The following is a 20,030-nucleotide window of genomic DNA, read 5'->3' on the forward strand; positions in this document are numbered from 1 at the left end:
GATGGACTGAATGACTACAGGTATTAGTTAAGGGATCTCGCCACCCTCTCCAGATCTGGGAAGTAAGATTAAGAAGATCATGTTTCACAGAGCGAAAGAAACAAACTTAACAATATCTTTCATCAAAGCCCAAGCAGATGCACCCATACACTATAACACAGTATCGGATTTGAAATGTGGTGAGAAAATGGAAACATCTCTGTGAACACCCACATCCTTACAACTAAAGCACACGTAAATATGTTTAAATCCATAGGGAAAACACACACAGGTGAACAGCGTAGTGCATTCGCAAACCGAAACATTGAGGTAAAGCTTCTAATAGCAGATTAAGTTACCAGTTCCAAATGTATCGAAGGAGAAAGTCATTTAAACCTTCAATGCCGTGTGATATGTAACTCATATCTTTCAAAGCTATATTTGGACGGCGCAAAACAGGACCAAGTCTTAATGGAGAATGAGAGGTTGTTTTGTAACTGGAGGCAACTGGCTCCCTCCGTCCCAGCGGAGCCAGTGACAGGCGGATTCAGATCAGCCATTCATTTAGTCCGGCAAATGAACTCAGCGCCAGATCTCCCACCCGCAACACAAAGCGGGTTTATGTTCTACCACAATGGAACACTTGTCCTCAATATTACTGTACTGGGTCCACCACACACAGACCCCCAGACACGGGCAGCATCGGAGCAGACACATTCACTCAGGCACGACATCCAGGAAACAACATCCGGAGTGAAGACCAAGGTTCGGTGAAACCATGTAGTGAGACTTTCAAATGAGTCGCCCACGGGTGGTAGGTTGACACCACTAGGAGATGAAATGATCTCACAGCCCAAAAACACAAGACACTAAGCACACCCTAAGGTTGGACATTTTTAAACAGCAGTTCTTAAAATACACTGTGGCTGTGGGCGTGCTGAAAGAAGCACTTAGGCGGGTTGAGCCAACTCAATGTTTAATGGTATTCCTATACAACTAAGTATACTTAGGTGTGTGTTTGTGTGTGTGTGATAATACAAGTCACAGATTTGTAGCTTACCACACTAAATGTAAATAAAAGGGTCTGGGTTGGAGGAGTTTAGCAGGCCCCTTCCATCCTATTCACTGGACATTAGTCTTCCTTTTGTCCAGGGGTAATATTTGTAGACATTTCTATTTTGTCCATCACCAAACACATTCAATATTGGCATCACTTTCTAATCGACCCTCTCACCCAAACCGTATTTCAAAACAAATTGCATATATTGACAGAAACGTACAAATGATATGCATCCAAACACATGCAAACCAGCGGGTGCTCTGGAATAATTAGGCAAATATATAAACAGAGGAATGAAATGGAAAAACTTCCAGCATTGATTGTGTACTGTATAGTTAATGAGGCTATAAAAGTACTGTGAGGTTTTTACAACAGGGCTGCTAAGAAAAACTGCACATGGGCCTTGCCGCAAGCCTTTGTTATCTCTCATCCACCAGCCAAATATTTAGACTGCAGACAGGCAAATAAAAAACCAAAGCTTTGGCTCTGATCTGAATACATTTTTTTCAGAGTCCAGGAGGGGCGAGGTTTGGCCGGAGCCATGATAGCTGGCTGGTCATCGGAGAGATCAGGATTTCGTCCTATTGTTGTACTGCACGGTGCGCGCGTAGTGAGGGAGATTAGGTGAGAGAGTGTGTACACAGAGAATGAGATCAGATTTTGGCCCTTTAATCTCTACCACAATCAAACTCAAACAGGCCTATGCAGAGAGGAGTTTATCAAGGTCTCCACCGCAGCTAAATCTCTCTGGGGTAATAATGTATCTGTCCAATGGAATATTTCCGTGTTTTCCTTCGAGACAACACTAAATGTTACATTTTCCTTACCTTTTTCCTAAAATGGTGACAGAAAGATGGTTGCCACTTTTCCTTTCTATTTTCCATGCTTTCTGTGTGTGATTAAACTCCTCCAGGTGTTGAGAACTAATTTCACACGTGACCAGGATATCCATTTAACAAATCCTTTGAAAATCCCCTGCTTAAGAACCTTAGCACAATAAGCTCATCCAATCAAGCAGAAAGAGGTGCTCAATGATATCCCCCTTTTGCAATATATTTTGCATGTGTAGTCACTTGAAAGTTTGTTTCCCTGTTCATTTGTAGTTTCTCATACTACATGGGGAGATGGGCATTGCTTAAACCCAGCCCATGGGAACTTCTCCCCTGCGTGAACTGAAACGCTAACTCATTCGGCGAGCCAGGTTTCAGTGCAGAAATTACAAACCTCAAAACGGGAAACAGTGATATGATTTAATAATATATATGAAATATCATACTACATCAAAATATCTAGAACTATGCATTTATTCCATTATCGACAATCAATACCTGATGCATCACAAAACGCCGTGCCCACATTCTTTATTATCCCATTAATATACTGATGGGTCTATAGTTTGCCGAAATATCCCGGTAAAGCATTGACATACACAGCCGAAGGGGAGATGGTATAGGAAGAACATTTAATGAGGTTCAGCCAAGTTTTCCGCGTAGAAGCCACTGGAAGGTCCTCGATTATATAGAGCCGCCCTCCAGAAAACAAACGGCCTATTATTTGAGACTAACCTGTCAAAAGCAGAGAACATAGGAGCACAGAAGAGAGTTATGGCTGTAGTCGGTCAACAGACTAAACCTTCCATCACTGCGTGGTTTACTTCCCTGCGAGCTTTTCACTGACCTTAATGATCTCAATTTCACCTCCAATAAGGCTTTTGGGGAGAATTTATAGTGGGCTGCTTATGACTATTTCAGTGGATATGCTTAGCCAGCAGGTGCACCTTGGCCAGAGTGTGATTTCGGGGGGATTTGCAGCGAGAAAGAGGGACGTCGCCGCGAATTAAGAACACAAGTCGGAACTCTCCCCGACGCTCATTAAATATTGAGTGCCATTTGTGACTGTGCCCATTGTATTGCCAGCCTTCAGTAAAATGTGTCATTCAGGTTGTGAGGAAGACTAGATTTGACTGCAGCGGGTCCACCAAGGCCCAACTTCAAGCTGGAGGGAATCACAGGGCTGGGGTTATTAAACACTAATGAATCAAGGCCAGTATTCAGGCATGCATGCAAAGAAATCCGCTAACTAAATCCATAAAAAAGATGGAGAAGCAATTATGATCATATTACAAATTAGCACCACCCGCTATGCGTGCAGTGCCTCTAATAAAAATGATAGAATGCTGATACAGATAACCGCGCAGTTTTCCATTGGTAGCAGACTTAGTAGTAGAGTCAGAAAAACTGGTATCGAACGTTTCGGTTTTCAATCATTACTACCATCTTAATTATGGCTAATGATAGTTAACAAATTCCACGATTTACTCAATTACTGCTTAATTCCTTCTGACTGTAGCTGGTTCTAGTGGGCTGTCATGTCGCATCAACTCTGATGGCCCCCAGCTTAGCGGTAACGGAAACATGGAGGAATTAAACTGTAACAGTGAGCCGTGAGCCTTTCACACTGCACGCACACACACACGCAAGCATGCATGCAAGCACACATGCACACACACACACACAGAGACACACACACATACACACACATGCATATGCATGCATATAATGCAGGGACCTCAAGACGCGTCTGCATCCAGTGGCGGAGCATGACGACATGGATGACTCGACTCTGCATTATTCAACATGTCCTATTCCCAGCGTGGGCAGCAAGCCCTGGCCAAGTCCTGCATCAGCCTACACTCTTAACAGCCCCCTAACCCTCCCCCCTACCCTTCACTCCCTAACCCTCCCCCCTACCCTTCACTCCCTAACCCTCCCCCCTACCCTTCACTCCCTAACCCTCCCCCCTACCCTTCACTCCCTAACCCCTCCCTCTTACCCTTCACTCCCTAACCCCTCCCTCCTACCCTTCACTCCCTAACCCCTCCCTCCTACCCTTCACTCCCTAACCCCTCCCCTTCACTCCCTAACCCTCCCCCTACCCTTAACTCCCTAACCCTCCCCCTACCCTTAACTCCCTAACCCTCCCCCTACCCTTAACTCACTAACCCTCCCTCCTACCCTTCACTCCCTAACCCCTCCCTCCTACCCTTAACTCCCTAACCCTCCCCCTACCCTTCACTCCCTAACCCTCCCCCCTACCCTTCACTCCCTAACCCTCCCCCCTACCCTTCACTCCCTAACCCCTCCCTCCTACCCTTCACTCCCTAACCCTCCCTCCTACCCTTCACTCCCTAACCCTCCCTCCTACCCTTCACTCCCTAACCCTCCCTCCTACCCTTCACTCCCTAACCCCTCCCCCTTACCCCTTCACTCCCTAACCCTCCTCCCTACCCTTCACTCCCTAACCCTCCCCCCTACCCTTAACTCCCTAACCCTCCCCCTACCCTTCACTCCCTAACCCTCCCCCCTACCCTTCACTCCCTAACCCTCCCCCCTACCCTTAACTCCCTAACCCCTCCCTCCTACCCTTCACTCCCTAACCCTCCCTCTTACCCTTCACTCCCTAACCCCTCCCCCCTACCCTTCACTCCCTAACCCTCCCCCCTACCCTTCACTCCCTAACCCTCCCCCTACCCTTCACTCCCTAACCCCTCCCTCTTACCCTTCACTCCCTAACCCCTCCCTCCTACCCTTCACTCCCTAACCCCTCCCTCCTACCCTTCACTCCCTAACCCTCCCCTACCCTTCACCTAACCCTCCCCCTACCCTTCACTCCCTAACCCTCCCCCTACCCTTAACTCACTAACCCTCCCTCCTACCCTTCACTCCCTAACCCCTCCCTCCTACCCTTAACTCCCTAACCCTCCCCCTACCCTTCACTCCCTAACCCTCCCCCCTACCCTTCACTCCCTAACCCTCCCCCCTACCCTTAACTCCCTAACCCCTCCCTCCTACCCTTCACTCCCTAACCCTCCCTCCTACCCTTCACTCCCTAACCCCTCCCCCCTACCCCTTCACTCCCTAACCCTCCTCCCTACCCTTCACTCCCTAACCCTCCCCCCTACCCTTAACTCCCTAACCCCTCCCTCCTACCCTTCACTCCCTAACCCTCCCCCCTACCCTTAACTCCCTAACCCCTCACTCCTACCCTTCACTCCCTAACCCCTCCCTCCTACCCTTCACTCCCTAACCCTCCCCCTACCCTTCACTCCCTAACCCTCCCCCTACCCTTCACTCCCTAACCCTCCCCCCTACCCTTCACTCCCTAACCCCTCCCTCCTACCCTTAACTCCCTAACCCCTCCCTCCTACCCTTCACTCCCTAATCCTCCCTCCTACCCTGCACTCCCTAACCCTCCCTCCTACCCTTCACTCCCTAACCCTCCCCCCTACCCATCACTCCCTAACCTTCCCTTCTACCCTTCACTCTGACAGCTTCACCGCAGTTCTACTTGAAATAAATTATCTTAAAAACAAAATAAGATATCTGAAGTTCATTTTACGTGGGTGACATGATGAACAAAAGAGCAAAATGTAAAAAGCCCAGCAAAACTATGCTAGGGAATAAAAGCGCGATACACATTGATGATGTGATGAACTGAGAAAAACCGAGCAGGCAAGGGGGCAATGATCAGCCTTGTATTTTGCATACGTTTTCATAATTTGAATGCGGCATGGCTGAATGGTTGCGAGGGCGTCATTTCATTCATTTTTTATTTGGTTTGGATTACCTGGTTTCCGTCTTTGTGACTTCTTGCCAGGGGTCAGAAATGAAGCACCGGGTTGGCGTGGAACAGCGCAAGAGCTTCCTGCCTGCTCCCTGCGCTCAGTGAGAAACCCGACCTCCTACTCTCTCAGTGCCAGTCAGGAGGATGCGTGGGGAAAATCATTATCATACATTTGGAAAATGATAAACTCTGCTACTAGATTACATATATTTTTTCCCACCAATGTGAGTGAAACCGAGCTGGTTCTTCCCAAGCTCTGCTCTCCTGAGGCATGCGGGTCTTTCGTCTTCACTTCAGCCCGCCCTCAGGATCCAGGTTGCCTCCTCAAATCGGTTTACATCAAAGCAATAATTAGTCAGTTAGTTACTGCAGAGCTAGGGGACTGTGATGCCCTCAAGGGCCGAGCCTGTGAGCTGGGGAGAGTAAACACGGAACCTGCTCTAAGCTAGTCTCCCCTGGCGAGACCCAAACTTGAGTTTGGTATCTAAATGGGCACAGACAGGGGGCAAAACTTTCTCCACAAAATATAAATGTGGCAAAACTTTAGTGGAGGGACTGGTAGTGCTCTAAATTCTCATGTTTATCCAATATAGTTCCACTTTGCTCCAGTCTGGTTTAAAAGCAACCACCCTGACTGGAAAGACAAGTGCTTATGTTCATAAACGTTGCCCAAATGGGCTGACCTGGGAGAGCGTGAGCGCTGCTCTGGCTATCTCACCTTTAGAGCTGCAGGACTCTGATCGATCGCCTGAGATCTCTGTTTCACTTCAGCAGCTGCTCAAAGGTGGAAAGTGCCAAGAGGAGCCCGGATGCAAGACGGCAAGCATAAACTTCACCCCTCCCAGGAACAAGGAAGTCCATTACGGGTGTTTAGGCTTTCTCTTGCACTCTGTCTCTGGCATATTATATACTGCGTTACATTTCTGTATAGTTTTTATTGTTGTTTCCCAGGAAATAGAGAGGAAATGTATGAAAGCACTGAGTGCCCTCTAAGGTGAGAACCTGAGTCATCAGACACAAGGGGACGGCTAGGACCCACAAGTACCTCTGCAGACTCATTAGATTGAAACACACACACACGCACACAAACACACTTCAGACTTGATTAATGCCCCATTTTCTAGAGCCTTATATGCTCCCTGTCAGAACTGAGGCTCTTGTGGCATGTGTTTCCAACCTCAAATCAACCTCAAACACCAAAACACCACAAATGACCAGTAAACTAAGCTCTCAAGCTGACAAGAGGAGAGCATCAGCCACTTGAGTTGAAGAAACACTGTTGGGGCTGAATAACTGACAAATTGTCTAAAATGGCTAGGTTACATGAACAACAACCTTCCCAAACACCATCCATACTATAGACCACTCACCAAGTCCTTTTCAGAGAGGCCATTTTGTACAGGTGTTTGAAAACAGACTAAATATTGTATGCAGATAGATCCAAAACAGTCCCAATTAAACAACACTTCCATATTAGAACGTTATTTGTCAATTTCAACAAAATATTCAAGTGATTTGGCTTACACATTTAACCCTACCTCCCTGATAGTTAACTATCTTTCTGAAGGACTGAACAAAATATTTGTTTCACCTTGTCAGCCCAGAGATTCATTCAAGCAGGGTTTTTGGTAACTGGTCAGATGATCTCGCTGCTTGACTACATGCTGCCCCTAAACTGACTGTATCACAGCAAAAGATAGTCTTGATAAATACTGAAATCACACAACATCCCATCAGTTCTTCACAGAATTTTCCTGTTAATCCTTCTAGTGTTTTAGTACAACTACACAAAATCACATTAGGGGTGTGCTGACTACATTTCCATTAGCTGGCTGAATTATCCTTTAAAATAAATTAAAAGCCATACTTGCTGTGATTATGTGCCAAAAAGTTCTGAACAAGCTGTTAAGGGACAATATCACAAAATAAATAATTCAAGGGCTATTATAAAAACAATAAAAAATCTGATTATGATAGTACTGTTTGTAAATGACACTATTTCAATGTAAATGGTTCCATAATAAGCACCTAAATGTAAAGATAATAAGAGCATTTCAAAATTGGTGTCAAATGAAAGCAAAGTTTGCGTGAAATGAAAGTCCATGAGCTGGCATTTCCTCGTCTTTAGCTGAGGTGTCTTAAAAGGCCAGCTTGAAAAACCATGATTGAAATCTAAGACACAAAGTGTATGTAAATACCACAATCGATTGCGTTTCCCAATTGTGTGTTTTTGCTGTGACATACAGTGACCTCCACTAATTTGGCATCCTTGGTGAATATGAGTGAAACATATTTGCTCATATTTACCAAGAACAAAAAGTATAGTTGATCAAAGGCAGACAGGTGATCTGCTGGTACTTGATGGAGTCCTTGATACCATGTATCCTGACAAGTTGAAGAAAAACAGTTCAACAACATACTTTTCACAATGACAATCTCTCTGTCTACGTCAAACCCACCTCTGGTGTTTGTTATTAAAAAGCTCTACTTCATTCTCATCTGACTATAGAACCCAGTCCCGCTGAAAGTTCCAGTAAGGTTTAGCAAACTGTAGGCACTTGAGTTTGTTGTTTGATGCAAAGACATTTTTATGGCAATCCTCCCAAACAATGCGGTTATTTTGGTGCCGTCTGATCAGAGTTTTGGAGACTTTCTGACCCCGCAACCCAACTAACGTCTGCAATTCTCCAGCACTGATCCTTGGAGATTCTTTGACCACTCAAACAATCCTCCTCGCTATGTGGGGTCAATATAGACACACATCCTCTTCCAGGCAGATTGTTAACATCTCAAGGCGCTTTAAACTTAATTATTGCCCTGAAAGTAGAAATGGGCATTTTCAGTTGTAGACCCATTTTCTTACAGGCATACTGATTTGTGCACCTCAACAATGTTGTCTCACATCATTACTGTATTATCTGGTGTTTTCCATTGTGATGACTATAGGAATTTGGCCTGTGCTTCTCCTCATATTTATACCCTAGTGAAACAGGAAGTCATGGCTTACCACTTATCTGTTCCCAATCGCTGAGTGTTTTTACAAATAGCAACAAATGTTTAAAAATGGAAGTGAAACAGGAAGTGACAATAGTGTCAGACCACAGTTTGGACAACCACTACCTACCTTCCTTCAACTGTTCAGCTAATAATTCTGATGAGTCAGAACATCAGCTCCTTCTATCAATCCTGTTCACTCCATCTACTTTCACTGTCCCTCTCTCTTCCTCCATCTTTTACGGACACCTCCCTTTGGCACAGCTCTCTATTTACTGTGACCAGTGAATTTAACCACTGAGCGATGATCGACAACAGATGTCAATGGCTGTCAATGGACATCCAGGAAGGTTGAAAAGTAGTTGAAATTCAGTCTTCAATCTCAAAAACAATCATAGATGTCTATCTTTCATAAGGTTGGACATTTCAATAAAATACTATAGACTAGAACACAAAATTCTGTACATATAGAGTATAGATTATACTGTACAGCAGATATTAGTAGATATACAGTAAAGTAGAATATAGGTCAGTATAGCACAGTCAAGATGAGTAAAGTATAGTAAAGTTCTGTATACATCAGTGAAGTGCAGTAGAGATTATAGCAGCAAGGTAGAAAACAATAACTGTGTACAATGAAGTACAGATTCATACAGTACAGCACCATCGTATAAATCAGTAAAATACAGTACTCTACTATGGTATTTAAACTCTTGAACATAGACTTCTACGATTGGTCGGGGTAGATCAGGGATCCATAATGTGATAATGTTAAAGTCAATCTGTTATCTGATGTTAATCCTCTTACAGATGCTGTAAATCAATAACCACTTTTTACTCAATATATCTTATCATTGCTGACAGCACATTTTTCTGCAGACATCTCTGAAATGTAATTCAAATTAGATATGTAACAGAGATTTTGGAAAACTTTGTCACAAAAAAACTGAGGAAGATATTACAGTCATTCTGCCATGAAACTTTATATTTGCACTGCTCAAGATAGTGTTTTAGATTTTTATTTTTTTATGAAAGTTGTTGAAAGTAGTTCTTCTGCATGGTTTTATGTTTTTTTAAGGTGTCATATGTACTATTTTTACTTGAACTACTAGCATAATGTAATGTACAAGTTATTACTGCAAAAAAAAATCCCTTGGAGTCCCTTAGATGTTACACTTTTAAACATTTTTGCCATTACATCTAGAGGTATGCAGTCTCCTCATACTTGCTTTCAAGTACTATACCCGAAACCTGGACTAGGGGATAGTACTGTTTTTCGCAGTAATATCCACCCAGCCTAAACCACCTTGGACTTGTTAGTACTGTCATTCAGTAAGGGAAGTCAAATTATTGTTTAATTTCAGTCTTGTAAACGTCAGAGGCACAATTCCCACACAATGCCCATTTAAATGGCTACCTTAAAATCCCTCTTAAAAAAAGCTGATGTTCTGTTTTCAGACCCAAATAATGTTGACTTACGCTATATAGTTATTTGTGAAAAACACTTTAATTTTATCTATAACAGACCCTTTTAGAAATGCCATGGTGTATGACATAATACCCCAGAGGAGAATGAGCTAGCCAATCAGAGGTCTAGAAAAGGATGAGTTGGCCAATCAACAGTCTTCTCACGTTCAGATTTTTAAAGACCAACATATGTCTTCACAATTCTGTTGATGGGGTAGCCCACAGCTTTCAAAGACAGAAAAGCTAATTTTTAACATAATTATCCCTTTTTTGGAAAGACAAGCATATATGTATATTTTAAGTAATTATAGGTCATATGAAATCAGAAAAATCGGCCAGTTTTAACGTTTTTAAACAACTGTTTTTCCAAGTATGGCAATGTTTATAACGGTAAAATATATTTTCTTAACAATGACATGCAACTGTACATTCTTTTTTAAAGAAAGCTTAATCGTCTACTTTATTACTTTTTGCAACAGAGAAATAATAATAATGTATTGTGAGACCTGAAGTCTACATATTATAGAGTAAAATGCCAACGGAGTTCATTGATGAATTAGCATCCACTGTGCTGTAGTGTACCATGATCCACTGAAAAACGTTCCACAAATTTCAAATCTAAGTTTTGCATGACTTAGTCCAGTCATATAACTAAAAAATAACGAACCTGAAACACCAGAAATGCAGAAGTGAAACTTTCCATTATTTATGAACTAGCTCCCTCCAATGTACAGAGAGGGTAGCTGAGTTAGATGCTGCCTTGAGCTAGAGGAAAGTAGGAGGAACCTTTCAGGCTGGCTTGACAATAGATCAGTTGTCTGAAAAATAAATCCTATTAAAACAACTCCCCTTTTAAGTGGCGCAAAAACAAAACCCACACATTAACAATAGCCTAGGCATTAGGCGTCATAGCATCCCTTAGTCGTTTGGACTTCCCGAAACATCAAAAGGTTCTGTCATGGTCTCCTGAACGTCTCCTGTTTGCTGGGTCCAACCCTCAATTAAGTGAGTTGAGTCACGGTCATATCTTTATTAGTTGCAGTCAGGGATCACACAAATCAATAGGCCTAATAGATGTTGTTTTGTGTTTGTGTCCATGTGTTACAATAGAGCTATCATAAGACGGCATGTTTGGAATCATATTCAACTGTGTCATTGACTCTAATATGTTGTTGGACTCGATTGGATACCTCATTTTATGAGCTTTTACAGGACTCAAATTAAATGTGTCTACAACCACACAACAAGCGGTGTTCACGTCTGAAACACTAATAACCGCACCACGCCAGTGCGCACTGTAGAGCCTATTGGAAACATGGCATCGTTTGCAAACATAGCAATGGAAGTCAATGACTAATATCTTAGAAGATCACGGAATGATAACGGGGTGAGTTTATCCTCCGTATCAAACATGCTTTAAATATCCAAATTGTAGATAATGTCATTAACGAATATTTGCCAAAGCCAAATACAATAATCCAGTCAGCCTTTTACTGCCATGACTAGTCTTGTCTGTGGGCTATGAATTGAGCTCACACAAATACTGCATTTATCCAGTTTTCTTGTGCCCTGGCTGTAGGCTACTTATACCCCTTTATCGTCTATGCTAATAACCAATAGTGTGGAACTTTTCCATAAAATGTCGCCTAGACAATTTACCACAATGCATTCAGTTCCATAGAAAACAATGTTTTTACACATTGTGTAAGAGTTAAGCGTATATTTAGTCGTCTCTGAAAATAGCCAACCAATGGAAATGAATGAAGGCAAAGACATTCTGACTCAACATGAAGTATATAATTAATATTTCAATTTAGGCGGATGAAAATATATTGTTCTATATAAACAGAGAAGGATGTTCAAGTACAATTCGTTGAGCAATGAATTAATAGTTCTTAATTTCATTGAATAAGGTTAGGTCTCTCCAGAGGACTGCAGGTGGTATAGCCTATTAAAATGGATGGTGATTTGGACCTAAGCACCTATTGGCAACTGGCATCAGCACAACTGACCATTACGAAAGTAGATTAATCACATTTTCATATTAAATATGAGGGCACGTGATTGTATGAGCTTCTAAAAGAGAGACTTTCACTAGAGAACAGGACAAGAGCATACGTGCTAAACATAGCCAAATATGCTCTTATCGTTTAGCAGAATAGCCATCATGCCAGAATCCTAATTTGAAATTCGTTATAACTCCATAGGCTATAACATACAATATGCAAGTCTAGAACTTGTTTTCCCCTCTTTCCCAATATCGTAATAACATCGACTTGAAATGCCTGCATTTTAAAGCGACATTTGCTAAAAGTATCCGTCACAAAAACTGACCATATAACATGTTTGAACCTTCATACATTTCAATATGTATACTTACCATCAGTCTTGATCTCCACCAATATTCAGGCAAATTCCCTCAGTGGCATGTCCCGTTATTTCAGAGTGGATTGCTCTTTAACTCCCGCAAAATCCGAGGCAAAAGCCTTGCCAGAAAAATATGACTTTTCACTTTAAAAGGTTATAAACTCGCCTCTTCATACTTCGTCATAATTCGGTCCAAGACAAACTAAAGGATCCCCCTTAGCAGAAATTGTGTTTTAAATCCAAAATGTTTTCCTTCATCAAAGACGACCATTTGCCAAAGATCTTACGCATCCTTATTTATCCTAACGACATGAATAAGAAACAACTAAAATATTTTCTATGCGCTCCTCACGATTCAAGATGCACTTGCTTGCTAAAATGCCGAGGTCTCCTCACGTCCCTGATGGAGAGGATGAGGTGATCGAAAAATGGAACCGAGACACACCTAGTGGCCCAGGAAGGAACTTCAATAGGACTGATACATATTTTTAAAGAGACATGGGATGTTAGTTTCCCCTACATGTCTGCAACTAAACTTCCTAATTTTTACGCAATCACATTAAAGCTTACCATATTGTTTTGAGACTTTTTCTGTGTGGTCATTTCTGTAGTAGCTATTATTCCCAGATTGAATCACTTTACTAAGGTCACTGCTGTTCCATAACACTCCTTGGTACTTGTTGAAGGCATTTTATTTACACGATTACTTTTCAAGTGCAATTATGAGCACCTTATTGAATATGAGCACTTCAGAAAACAGTAATATTTATTTAGGCTATGGAAAGGGCTTTCAATTCCATTGAGACAAAGCCAATGGCTCTACTTGTAAGGTGCTTCTTCAAGCACTTTAAAAATGATACTTGTGGCATATGCAGAAGGAATACAATTACTGTAGAACTCCCAATGTATACAATTTCAGACACAATGACAACGTTTCGACATGCTGAAAGATAGCAGGGATCACTGAATGCAGATAATGTATTACGACTAAATAGCAACTGTGTCAATCCAATTGCAAGAAATGTTCTCTGTAGTTCAGCTGGTAGAGCATGGCACTTGCAGCACCAGGGATGTGGGTTCAGGTCTCACAGGAGGCCAGTACCAGAAAGTACTGCAATGAAAATGTCATAGAGCCATTCCTATGAAGTCTATTGTGCAAACACAAACTGGTTGACATTTAATTACCCTTAAAGATGTGTAGAAATGCTGTAATTACACCAATAACAACAATTTATTAACAAGTGGTATTACAGAAGATCAAACAATGGTGATTAGCATGCTTTGTCCTTAACTGCACCCAGAAAGCATCAAAATCATGATTGACTACTTCTCTTGTGTGTTGACAATTCCTAACCATTTGTGTTGTATATGTGCATACACTTCAAACAGACATGCATAGCCCACCTGACACACCACAATGGATTTCTTCACTGTACCCAAATCAAAAACGGATTTCATGCATTGCACGTCCCACGAGGGCCCAGTATGAAAATGTTTGCATACTATTGTAAGTTGCACCAGATAAAGGCCTCTGTTAAATTACTTAAATCTAATGTCATTGGGGAATGATCTGCCACAAAAGGTTACTAGGGCTAAAAGTACAATGTGTTTAGCTTAAAAAAAAAGATTACAAAATATATTATTGCATAACAGCGCTTCCTAAAGCAAAAAAACAAACAAACTGTAATGTAAATAAGAATGGGTACTTTATATGCAATATTGACAGTTAATAATAAGTTGGTGTCTTTCCATTATATTGCTTTTTTTAATTTTTACATTTGGAGATTTATTGAATGTAATATAACCAATAGTACATAGTCTTGTCTACCAGTTGTACTTTTGTCATTTGTTTGAGGTTTTATGTGGACCCCAGGAAGAGTAGCTGCTGCATGTGGAATGGCTAATGGGGATCGTAATAAACTGAAACTGTAGTACCCAATTACTGTAGTAATTAATTATCACAGATATCTTGAAGCGGTGCTGTCCTTTTGTTGACAGTCATCAGTCTGCCAGGGGAACCCGGGACTGATGTTTAAGCACAAAACACCTCAAAAAGCACTTGAACAGAACTTTTGATTGTGATAAATGCAATGACAGACAGCAAGTATGCTACAGCTGATGTGTCAACTGGGTCGTTTTAGTGATACAGACCACATACTGAAAACTGGAAATGCTTCTTAACTATAACGTTTAAACCTATGAACCACACCCTTTCAGTCCACTATTGCCAATAAGGTTGAAACCTATGAACCACACCCTTTCAGTCCACTATTGCCAATAAGGTTGAAACCTATGAACCACACCCTTTCAGTCTACTATTGCCAATAAGGTATTGTAAATCTCGAAGATTTGTTATGTCAAAAAGGCCACTGCTTTGCTAGCTACTCATATGCTGTGGCAACCTGTTGCTTTCACCTAATTAACTTAATTAATAAAATCTGGGTATTAATTAAGGTATTGGTTTAATATTTAAATAATGCATAATACTTGTTACCCATTTCAATGAGCTGAAACATTTGAAAGGAAAGATATTGCCTTCAGCTAACTGAGTCTTCCTAGTTACGTTTCATTGTGTCTTATATCATTTCATTAATATTGTATATTTTAATTGACATGCTCCATTTTTATCACAGACAAACGGATAACCCACGGAAAGTTTTAATGCGTGTTTCACGTTAATGCACTTTGGTCATTAGCAGTGCAATGCTGCCCTGACCTCAGCCATGATTTATTCTACCCAGTAAATCTAAAAGCAGTTTTTTCCCGGGTCTATACGCTGATGAAAGCTCAGATGAAACCTTCACATTCCATGTGGACCTTGGAGTCTAATATCTGTTAAGAGACACAAACAATGTCAATTACAGTGACCTATTTCTCATCAGTGGATGTGTTCACACTTCAACACCTGAGTGCAACACGTTCCCTTCATAAGACGCACACACGGTTCTGTATAGCACCACGGCATCCCTCCCGTCCACACTGCATGTCACGGCCAACCAGATGATTTACCAGATGGAGTGGCTAATGGCAGACACTTGAAATTTACTCGCTGGTTAGTCATTCACTCTGCCATTCTCTCCACCCAAGTACAATGGGCCAAGCTGGAGAGTGGTCCTCTCTGGAATCGCACGAAGCGCCGCCGGCTTGTTCACGTCAGCCTGAGCTGTCACTCTGATGTTGGTCGGTTTTAGCACACTGTGTGGAACAAGCGGCTAGACAGATGTTTGGGGAGGCACAGAGGAGGATGGGCAGCAAGGCAGCGGGGTTGGGTAGAGGCAGGGGAGGCAGGCCTGGGTACACTGCCACGTGGCTTAGTAGCCCCAAGGGGAGAGACGAGAGACCGGCGGCGAGCAAATGCTGGTGTAATAACCAGGCTCCGCTCAGGGGGACTCTGAGGATGTGGCTGCCCACGCACAGCTCTGACTAGTTGTCTCTGTGCACCCCCCCCCCACCCCTCCATCTCTGACCTGTTCTTCTCAGCATTCTTGTTCTCCTCTTTCTCCTCCTGTTTTTCAATCCACAGAGTTACCCTTCAAGCAAAAACGTGTATGTACATTTGAAAAGAGCAGCAAAAAAAAAAAAGGCCACGTGATTCTCTCCCACACAACACCGTCACATGACTGCCTGCCAATACTATATGTGTTAAGGATATCAAACACCACTTCCCCCTGATTCAGCAATTTCTGGTAGGGCATTTTACATTTCATACACTATAGGCTCTTGTCCACACTGACCTACAGAAGCATCCAGTGTTACAGACCTTGCTCATGGGGACAACAACAGATTGTCCGTTCTGGGTTTCAAACCTGTAACCTAATGCTCACTGACCAAATAATCTGCCGCCCTCCTCTTTGCTTGCACATGTGAATGCCCTCATTAACAAGGTTCCAGGGGTTTGAGCCACCTAAAGGGTACATTTGAACAAACCGGTGAGTCAACATTATGTTCTAAAGTCTACATACATTGCTACAAATCATAGCGAAGATTTGAACCCACCCATTCACACCTGCTTCCAGATGGTTCCGGATTCTTCCGGATGCTTCAAGAGATAATAGTTACATGGTATAATCTGTCTGCCGATTAGGTCAACAGCATAGAGACTGCAACCATGCCACAATTAGTAAATGGGTCGGGTTTAAATCCATAGCAAAATTAATGGAAAAGAAAAAATGCCTCCATTCCTGATTGCTCACAGCGCGTGTCAGAAAGTACTGTCAGTCACAATCAGTTCCTCAGGTACTCTGGTAAAATGGCAGTGTGGTGTGTTTCCTACTCACTGGCTGCTCAAACACGTCTGCTCATTCTATTCTGTAAAACAAAGTAAACCCATTTATATCAGTCTCCCCAAATGAAATTACAACTGCCATGTTGTACTTGGTCAACCAAAACGAGAACAATAGCGTGAGACGATCTGCAACGTCTACTACTGAGCTGCATGCTGCAACAGAACTCTGGGTATATGACTACTTCCAGTGTGCGGTATATCAATTGAACATTAGCTACAGAACCTAGTAACATAGTAAAGGTGTTTCTGTACCAGACCGTTCTTGAACAGACTGCCATACTTGGTCATTTGGCATTCGCCATTGAGGTCATATTGCCCAATACAATTGGTTCAGTAACAGAAATGCTGCTGGCTCGAATCCCAGAGTATAAAGGTAAACAAAAGTGGTTGATGTGCCCTTGAGCAAGGCATTCAACCCTAATTATCACTGTAGGCCCTGGATAAGAGCTAAATTACTCAGATGTAAATGAATGTCTTTCTCCCTTCATCTCTAGCCAGATATGGTTAGAGGCAGACATGTTCTGGCAAAGTGACTCATTGACGTTAGAGCGAATCGTCTGTCAAATTTACATCTGATGCCAGCGGGACCAGCAGCCAATTGTTGCAGGAGTGGAAGAGCAATCATCTGATATCATCAAACTGTAATGAATCTGTATGCAAGAGTGAAATTAAAGGCATCTTACAGAGCAATTTCACCACCAAAGCACAGCAATTCTCTCATTGGCTCTGTAAATACAGAAAGACCACAAGTACAGAAACACATTTTTTTGGGCACTTTTTAAAAGGGGACAAATGCATTGCAAACTAAACTTTGAAAAGCATTATAAGGCTAAACCATCAAAGTTACAGGACCTGTTTCCATCATTGGAAAATATTTACAAGCACAACCATTGTCCATTATACAATCTCAACTGTGACTCAGTGGGTCGATCAGTGTTTCGTCCCAGCCAGACGACCTAGCGCTGTGCACGGATGTTCAGCACCTCAGAGAGACACCGAATATTCTGGACCAGCCATGCACGCGCGGAAAGAACACAAGGAGAGCCTGGAATACTCTGGACGGTGGGTGAGCTCCGACGGGGCACCCCAACCTCTGATTAGAACTAATCAGGTGGCTATAAAGGGGGGGGGGGGGAATAGACAAGCCAAGTCTAAACAGGCGTGGTGTTTTTCTTCTCTGTTCGTAGACGGTGACTATTAAATCTGCTCCTGTCCGCCTACGTGAGAGCCCCAAGGCAGAGTGATCGTCAGCTTTCCAGCCAGAAGCCGTTTTCATTCTGAATTTGCTCCATTTGAGTTCTGTTTTATGTTAATAACTGCCTTTGGGCACCTCACCAATTCACTCGTGTTTGTACTCTGTGCTCCTCACTCGCTACAACTAGTCGCTGATTTAAAACATATTTTCTGCAAGTCTACAAATTGTACCATGGATTAGAGAGAGCATTTTAGTTTCAAAGGTAATTTCCATGTGTTAATCTGATATCTTTATTTTAGAATGTTCTTCTGTGGTTTGAGTGACTCAAACATTACAACAAAATCAAGGATTTTAAAAGCATTACCCAGGTGGTTGATTTGGACAAGTTATAAACAGCTGTCCAAGGTCTACAATAACTTATACGACAGGAGGAAAACTGCTGAAAAAAAATATTAAGGGGGGGGCTTGACAACCCACAGTTCAGAACCGTTGATTTATAATATTTTAGGAGTTTGTCCTCCCGTTGCGTCGTATGGGTGTTTGTCTGTGCCCAACGTCAGGTAGAGTGAAATGGGATTCATTGGTCGTGCAGGATCTCTCTTTCCGTCACTGAGTGCAGAGCTGAGAGACTGTGGATCTGCGGTATCTGAGAGCCCTTTCCAATTACATCAGGACGGGGAAGGGGCTGGGGCTGCCTGGCACATATTGACTGCCCACTAAATCTTGTTTATACTGTGCCATGGGGTCAACAAGTGTGACTGCTGCAGCCCACTACTGGCAAAACAGATTGCAGTGGGACGGGGAAGGAAGGCGCTAGCTTCCAGCCTCCACCCAGGCCTGCTCTGTCCGGAGATATCTATGGTGCTGAAACATCAGTCAGTCCTTCGCCCTGTCTGAGGAACACACTGACAGACTCAGAAACTCTGAGATACTCACAGAATGTGCCTACAAGGATTTATGTTCCCACAATAGATGCCAGGAGTGCCTACAAAGGAGGAGGGCAAGGGCAAAACTCTGAATCTATCAGATCAGTTCAAGCAAGGTTAATTGTAGGGAAATGATTATGATGTACACAAGGCCGGTTTAGTGGCGACCTCATTCCTCAGATCAAAGCAGTCCCAGTCTGAATAAGAAAATAAAGGAAATTCATTTCTAAAGATTTTTATGTGAGACAGTTTTATTTTATCTGGGACAGCCAAGGATATATTAGCCCCTTGACCTCCCATTTCCTCTTGCCTGTGAGTCTCAGGAGTTTGGTCTGGCCATTAAGCTGGCCAAACTGTGCTGCTAAACATAGCAGGACGTCCTGCACTGTGGATGTGGTGATACATTAGTGCACAGAGAACTTGCACTTTCCTGAGTTGATAAAAAAAAAAAGCAGTTGCCAAAATCTGAGGGGTTGCAAGACAACTGTTTCTTACTGGATGCAAGGTCAAGCAGGTTTGGGTGCTTCAGAATTCTGTACAAACTCCCCACCCCTCCCCCAACATACTGCCTGACATTAAGATCACGTTCAGTGTCCTTGTGGGGCAGGGGTAAACTGTCTTTGCTAGACACCTTTTGCTCATTTGTATTCCAAAACATGCACGACGCCACCTTGATCAGGCTGCATCATGATGCTTTGGCTTTCCGTCTACTTTGATGTTTAAAAAAAACAAAAACTCTTACTTAGTTTTTGACATCGGAGGAAAGAGTGCTCAGACAATAAACTCTCAGAAACCAGCTCACACTCTTCCCCCCTCAAAGGTTGTCTCAGAACACCTCAGTCTTTCCTCTGTCTTGCTTAGGGAAAACCTTGGGAAAAGCATGGCTGAATTTGTCAACCCCAATGAACCCGTGAGCTCTCCCGAGCGGCATAATATGTTTAAACTAAGTGAGGAAAAAAAAACAGCCATGAGATTGAATAACCCGAAAGTTTGAAATGAACCTAAATGGATTTTTACACGGAGAATGGAGCCTTTTAGGCTGAAATTCCTGCATGTGTTGTGATATTTGATAGATACCTTACATATTCCATTCTTCATAATTTCATGTGTGGAGGGAAGTCTGTCTTTTTTCAT

General features: G+C 42.6%; 1 protein-coding gene across 4 annotated transcripts in view; it reads right to left on the reverse strand.

Annotated features, from left to right (window-relative positions):
• Window positions 1-20,030, reverse strand: part of nlgn1 (neuroligin 1) — a 231,569-nt gene that overhangs the window by 181,676 nt on the left and 29,863 nt on the right. For 3 of the 4 annotated variants that reach the window (XM_010871938.4, XM_020049327.3, XM_034293784.1), the window contains exon 1: window positions 12,504-12,877. The exons of the other annotated variant lie outside the window; for it this stretch is intronic. The gene's annotated coding sequence lies outside the window, so the exon portion shown is untranslated. Of the gene's footprint in view, window positions 1-12,503; window positions 12,878-20,030 lie in introns of those variants that run through there. 4 annotated transcript variants of the gene reach the window in all.

The sequence above is a fragment of the Esox lucius genome, chromosome 8 (genome assembly GCF_011004845.1).
Source record: "Esox lucius isolate fEsoLuc1 chromosome 8, fEsoLuc1.pri, whole genome shotgun sequence".
Taxonomy (NCBI): Eukaryota; Metazoa; Chordata; class Actinopteri; order Esociformes; family Esocidae; genus Esox; species Esox lucius.